General features: G+C 39.3%; 1 pseudogene across 1 annotated transcript; it reads right to left on the bottom strand.

Moving 5' to 3' along the window:
- Positions 1 to 4585: 4585 nt before the first annotated feature.
- On the bottom strand, positions 4586 to 6199 carry LOC108523009 (succinate--hydroxymethylglutarate CoA-transferase pseudogene; annotated as a pseudogene). Its single transcript, XR_001883665.1, has one exon. The product of XR_001883665.1 is annotated as a succinate--hydroxymethylglutarate CoA-transferase pseudogene (transcript).
- Between the last annotated feature and the right edge of the window lie 898 nt (positions 6200 to 7097).

Below are 7097 nucleotides of genomic sequence, written 5' to 3'. Positions count from 1 at the left end.
CACATTACCATTTGGAAATGTGGTCCCCATCCGACCAAATATACCAACTTTTCAAGAAAAGCAAAACATATGCAGTGTAATGTAAATTCACCCCTTTACTATTGACTTAATTTGGAAAAAAAAAAATGTTAAACAAAACATGTCTGGAACAAGATTCAACTACTTCTGAATTAGAAAGAGTTTGCTATTCTAGATACCAATCTGTTCTTGACTGGATTGGTTGAATTATAACCATAAAGCAAGAACTCAAAGAAAAAGAGGATAGAAGGGGAGCTTCAGTGGTAAACCTGGAATTAAAGCAAAACCATGGAAGAGATCTCAGCAGGTGGCCAACCTTACTAGTCAAGCAGCAACAACATAGATGAACTTGGCTAAGAGTGGTCTATATCAGTTCAACAGCAGTGGATCGAAGCATGAACACTAGAGGCAGCAATTTGTGGGGTTGGAAGACTTTTTGTCTCTATCGTCAAAGGATATTGCCCAAAAGAAGGAAAAAAGCTTCAAGAGTAGCTCATTAGGCCACATGAGGATTTGGCAGCTCTGAATATGGCCCTAGAAATTGGTAGGAGACATTGACAGCTGGGTTGTTGCCTTTGAGTTAAAACAATCAGGCTGAGAAGATCCTGGAGCAGCTGCCACTTGGAAACTTCATTGAGCAACCTGAAATAGGAGGAAAGCCTGGGCTTTGAACTCAGATGAATCTCAGCTGGTCAGAGCTGACTTGCAGGATAGTGAAAGAGTTAGAAACAAATGTGTGTATAGGTACTTGAACAGAGTTTGAATTTAGGCTAACTTTGGACAGAATTCAGTGAGTAGTATGAGAAGGGGCTTATGCAGGGCAAAAAGGAAATCATCCTAACCAGAAGAGGGATAAAAATATTTCCACTGACTCAAACCTGAAGACATGAAATGATCAAGTCCGAATTATATCATCAAAAAAGTCTGAGCATTATTATGGAGGACAGCAACAAATTAGCTGATTTAAATATTAGCCAAAATTAATACAAATTAACTGCTAACCTCCCTCTACTGCAAACTGTTAGGCACTCCCAGAAAGAATGAAATGAGAGCTAGATACATTTTGAGTGAGCAAGATGATTAAGAGGGAAGATTTTTGCCCTACGAGTATCAGGCCTTAACCATTTTCATTATGTCTGAGGACATCAGAAGTTTGGGTTTGGTGAGAGGATAGAAGGTTAAAAAAATGTGAAAGAAGGGAGAATACCAACAGCCAACTTTGCACATTGACAATATTGCCCAGACCTAGTCAATATCAAATAATTCCTTTCAATGGCCGTGCCCAGTGATTCTAAGAGTAAACAAATCACCCAGAAACGTTTAATCATTTTTAAGAATCTCTACCTCTAAAAGATACTGAAATATTATGGAGATAGCCTGAGGCTGAATATGACAATACCTGGATTCTGGTCCTAGTGACCACTTAGCAGTCATATGACCTTGAACAAGTAGCTTAACCTCCTGATCGTCAGTATCTTTTTCTGCAAAGTGGAGATAATTAGACCTGCTTGTCTTTCTCATTGTTTTCAATGCAGCTTTAGTTGAATAATAAATGTCTCAGAAAACTATAAAATCCTGTGTCGGTATGTCATTCTCATAGTTTTGTTCCTATAAAATAAACCCCCTTAAAACTTTACTTCGTTACTGTCACTCACACTCCATACATTTGAGGATGATCCATTGTCTAGAGAAAAATAAGTATCATGAAAGCATTCATAATTTTGATTTCAACTATTCACTTCTGAATTCTCCATACTAACAAACAAATTTTGTACTATTATGGCCTGGTGCTTTTACTCAATCTATTAAATTGACTCCAGAAAAAAAAATCCTTCAAGACTCAATTCAGTTTGCCTGCCTTTTCAGATGAATCCAGCCCATAATGATCTCCTTTCTATGTGAATGCCAAAAACCTTTACTATTGATGCTGTTAATTTAGTAATTCATAGATGTCTAGGTGTTTTAACCAGTTTTCTAATGCTTTTGTGCTCTTTTATGTCATACATTGTTAAAATCTCCCTCTGATTATGTCTTATTTTCCCAACTATACTATATGTAAATTGAAGATAGCAGGGACTATCCCCTCAACATAGTTCTGTTTCTCCCATCAGTTAGTGGTATTAATGTAATAGAAGGCTCCTTCTAAACAGCTGAATCTATTTCACTGCTGCCACTGCAATCACTGAACTGTAAATCTGCCCTGCATTGCAAAGACCCCTGGCTTCACAGCCACAACACACTGCAACTGAGCTTGGCCACTCAAGTGCAAAATCTCAGTCACAATATCATTCTGACTTGGGTTTATTTCAGAACTCACTTCACTGATCATAGCTCTGTCTGTGATGTGGCCCAGGACACATATTTAGATTGTAAGGCTGCATACCATCATCAGGAACTGTCAGGACAAAGTCTTGCCTATGCAGTAAGTATTGCCATAAAATTCAACTTTTCTTGCCATCTCTTCCAATGTTTGTTATCCCAAATGATTATCAAGAATCAATCACTTACTGATCTGTCTTCTCTGCCCCTTGACTAAAAAATGGTAGAAGCCGGGTGCAGTGGCTAACGCCTGTAATCCCAGCACTTTGGGAGGTGGAGGCGGGCAGATCATGAGGTCAGGAGATCGGAGATCGAGACTATCCTGGCTAACACAGTGAAACCCCATCTCCACCAAAATTACAAAAAATTAGCCGGGTGTGGTGGCAGGCGCCTGTAGTCCCAGCTAAACTAGGGAGGCGAAGGCAGGTGAATGGCGTGAACCCGGGAAGTGGAGCTTCCAGTGAGCAGAGATTGTGCCACTGCACTCCAGCCTGGGAGATACAGTGAGACTCCGTCTCAAAAAAAAAAAAAAAAAAAAAAAAAAAAAAAAAAAAAAAAAAAAAAAAAATGGTAGAGCAGAGACAAGTGGGCAGCCAAAGTCTATAAGCCCCGGACATTTACTTCCTCATGTCCCATCTTTCTAGCCTGGTGATGCCCAATACCATACCTCCTAGCCACATGTGACAATAAGCACATGAAATATGGCTAGTGCAACTAAGAAATGGAACTTTTAATTTCATTTTATTTAAATTTATAAACTGAAGCAGAATGAAATGGTTTTTTGTTAAACACAACTTCATAATATGGCCAAGATTACTTTTCGTTTATCCATTGAAAATTTAGCATTCAAAGTAAGGGGTGCTGTAAGTATAAAACACATACTGGAGTTTGCAGATTTAGTATGCAAAAATATATAAAATTGCTTTAATAATTTCTATGTGATGACTAGTTTAAATGATATTTGGACACAGCGGACTACGTAAAAACATATTATGAAATTGACTTCATGGCTTCTTTTTTAACTTTTTTAATGTGGCCACCAGAAAATGTACTATTAGATACATAGCATGTATTATTTTCCTATTGGATGGTGGTGCTCTAGCTCATCATCTGGTACATGGAAAGTGTGAATAACTAAGAATATTACATACGTTATCCCACTTCATGAATTCTGTTTTATAGATGAGAAAACTGAGGTTTAGGAAGATGAAATTACATCACTATTACATAGCTGGTAAGTGATGGAGCTAAGATTCATACTTAGATTTGTTTCTCACTAAAGCTCATAATGAACAATTGATTGATTGGGATGTTTACCTCCTTACATTACAAAACTATTGCTCTAATATGATCAGAAATTTATTTTTTTAAATACAGCCGAAATTGCCTAAGCAATTACAAACAATGAAAAAATTCAGGCAAAAGTTGGACAAAAACCCAATCTGGATTGTTTCCAAAACAGAATCCAAATTGTGCCAGTCTAGAATATGATAATGGAAAAACAAGGAGGAAACAACTGACAGGAACACAGAACAACCAAAACTCAAAGGAGGCATTGGTTTAAATATTCCCCAAAGCACTGTCGCAAACATGTACCAAAACAATAACAATATTATTTATTTCTCACAGTTTTCTCATTTCATTCCTGAAGAAAGTTTTCCAAGCAATTCAAAGTCTTGGCCAACTGGCCTTCATCAGAATAATGAGTAGAGTATTGGTATATTTTTGGAATCTGAAGAATTGCTCCACAGGAGGCTAATTATTTGCAACTTGAATTTATACCCACTTCACATTAATTTCTGTATCTTGTCAGGCTTTCAAACTGCCTTTAGAAAGTAGCAGTGACAGCGACATCCGACCAGATTCCTGATGCCGCTTCAGAGACATGTTCTCATGTAGAAATGGAGTATGATCCTGTCATCCATTTTGGAAATCTGAATTTTTTTCTACAACTATAGAATGGTATGAGTAAGGCTGATAAGTGAGACTGGCTTAACAGTTTATCGTGTCTTTGGAGGTGTTGATTCTTCAAGTATATTTCCTGAGCAAATAATCTAACAGCGCTGAAACTCTATATCTGAGCTCTATAAATTATTGACCAGCACTATCAAGCTCAAATAAATCCCTTTGAACATTTTTCCCAACTACAAATACTCTCTCTCTCATACACACACACATACACATACACACACACACACACACACACACTTGCAAGTATATCTTTGCACCAATATGTATCTCTTTTTTTTTTTCCAGGAAAAAATTTAAATCTTTATTTTTAAAAATCCCACAAATCCATAATTAAATCATCATCTGAAAAAAAAATGGTAGGGAACAAAACGTAGGGTACATTTAAAAGGCACTAGATTCATTAATACCAGAGCCATTCTGGAGACGCCATGCAGGAAATCTGGAGTTTCTTTAAATCTTCTTTTTAGTGGTATCAGAACTGGGGAGAAGGGTCCAAGCAAAGTGTTGCCTTTGCCAGGGTATTCGGATTGAGGTTACGAGGAAGAACCCTTTTCCTTTGTCAGTGGGTTTCATGTTGGGCCACCACTCCAGCGCTGAGCAGCTCCCCAGTGGCCCTGTCATCGTATGTCAGGACCTCCTTCAGGATGTGCATCGTGTGCTGCCCAAGCAGGGGAGGCGGCCTGGCCTCTGACATCTTGAACTTACTGTATCTCACAGCTGGTCCTGGGATGGAAATCTTCCCCACAGTCGGATGCTCCATCTCCATAATAAGGCCGTTGTGTAATACCTGAGGTTCTGCAAATACATTCTTCATGTTGTTGATTGGGCCATATGGGACTCCACTGCCTTCAAAAAGATGTAAGCACTTGCTGGTCAGTTCTTCTTCAAACCGTTCAGATAATATTTTAATAAGCTCTTTTCTATTCTGTACCCGAAGGTGGTTAGTTTTATACTTGGAGTCATCAATCAACTCAGGCAAATCCAAGATCTTGCACACAGTGGCAAACTGCTGGTTATTTCCTGCTCCAACTACAATATAGCCATCCTTGGTTTTAAAAGCCTGGTAAGGAACAATACTGCCATGAGCTGTACCCCAGCGTTTTGCTTCCTTTTGAACAATAAGATAATTTGCAGCTATGTGGGACAAACACGCCACCTGGGATGACAGTAGGTTACAATCAATGAACAGTCCTTTCCCAGTTTTGTATTTTTGTATCAATCCAGCCATAATAGCTCCATATGCATACAGGCCAGTGGCAAGATCAGTCATGGCTACTCCTGGGCGAACTGGATCTCCATCCTCAGGCCCTGTGATGTGCATCAGACCAGAAACAGCTGAGGCAACAGCATCATAACCAGCTCGCTGAGAAATTGGACCTGTCTGACCATACCCTGTGATGGAACAATAGATGATGTGAGGAGCAATCTTGTCTATATCTTCATATCCCAGGCCCATTGCAGACAGTTTGCCAGGGACATAGTTTTCCACAAACACATCACAAACAGCTGCAAGCTCTTTGATGATTTTCACCCCTTTTGGATCCTTGATATTAACAGCAATACTTTTTTTATTTCGGTTAACACTGAGATAATATGTACTTTCTGTACCAACAAAAGGTGGCCCCCAAGTCCGTGTATCATCTCCAACTCCTGGTCTCTCCACTTTTATAACTTCTGCTCCAAGATCTCCTAAATTCATAGTAGCAAAAGGTCCCGCCAGGATTCTTGTTAGATCCAGAATTTTTACCCCTTCCAATGACTTTATATTGTTCATATCTGACTGCAGGCAGCCAGTCCACAGCCCCCTCCCGCCGCCCCAGCCAGAGAAGAGGCAAGTTCTGAGCAGAGCTGCCACCCTCTCCAGCGTTGCCAGCATCGCGTGCGTCTCAGATGGTATCGGTCCCGGTCCAAGCAGCCATGTATCTTTACTTATATGGGTCTTGCTTTGCATTAGGACAAAAATACTTCTATGAAATAAATCAAGAGTATTATTTGAACTCAAGTTACATGTCATTTTATGTAGTAATACTAGGTGAACCCAGATTCTCTTTGGCAGTGTTAGCCCTATCCAGAATTGTAAAAATATGCTCCTCTTTCGAGTGGACTAAAATCAGTTTTCTTCCTGAAATCTAGAGTGTACCTACCCAGATGTAAGTCAAACATGTGATTAAGGTACATTTTCTCACAAGAATTATTTACATTTTCAGAAGAAACTCTTGAAGCCTGGAAAGATTCATGATACACAGGAATGAATATGTAATAGTATAAATTTCAGACAGACAGACAAATATCAGTGATAAAATATGAAAACAGAACTATTTCCTCCTCAAATGGTGTCATTTTGGCTGCTACTTACTCACAATGCCAGTCCTGCTCTTCAGAATCCCACTTAGTTGGAAATTTACATGGATGTTTCAGCCCTCCAATCAATTTTCCCTCCCTTTTTCCTTCTTTCTTTCCTTCAACAGATATTTACAATGAATGTGACATATGCATTTCCTGCACCAAGCTCATGTGAACACACACCTTTTGGACGTGGGTTTAGGTGGTATGTATCCGCATAAGGAATGGTCAGAGTAGGCCAACTTTAAGCTGTTTGAAAACAATGGCAAATAAAGAAAAATAGATGCCTAAGCCTCTCTCCTCTCTGAGAGTTTCCCAAATATCCCTGAACTGAAGCTGGAATCTTTCAGCTCTCTTTGAAGCCACTGCTGCTTGTTTTGCTCCTGCAGCTTTCTCCAGCTGCTGTCACATCTGTCTGAGATCACAGCAAGCTTGGCTGCTTTAAT

Source organism: Rhinopithecus bieti, unplaced genomic scaffold, assembly GCF_001698545.2.
Source record: "Rhinopithecus bieti isolate Rb0 unplaced genomic scaffold, ASM169854v2 scaffold_63560, whole genome shotgun sequence".
Classification (NCBI taxonomy): domain Eukaryota; kingdom Metazoa; phylum Chordata; class Mammalia; order Primates; family Cercopithecidae; genus Rhinopithecus; species Rhinopithecus bieti.
Note: the sequence above shows the minus strand (reverse complement) of the source record. Positions and strands in the feature narration are given on the sequence as shown.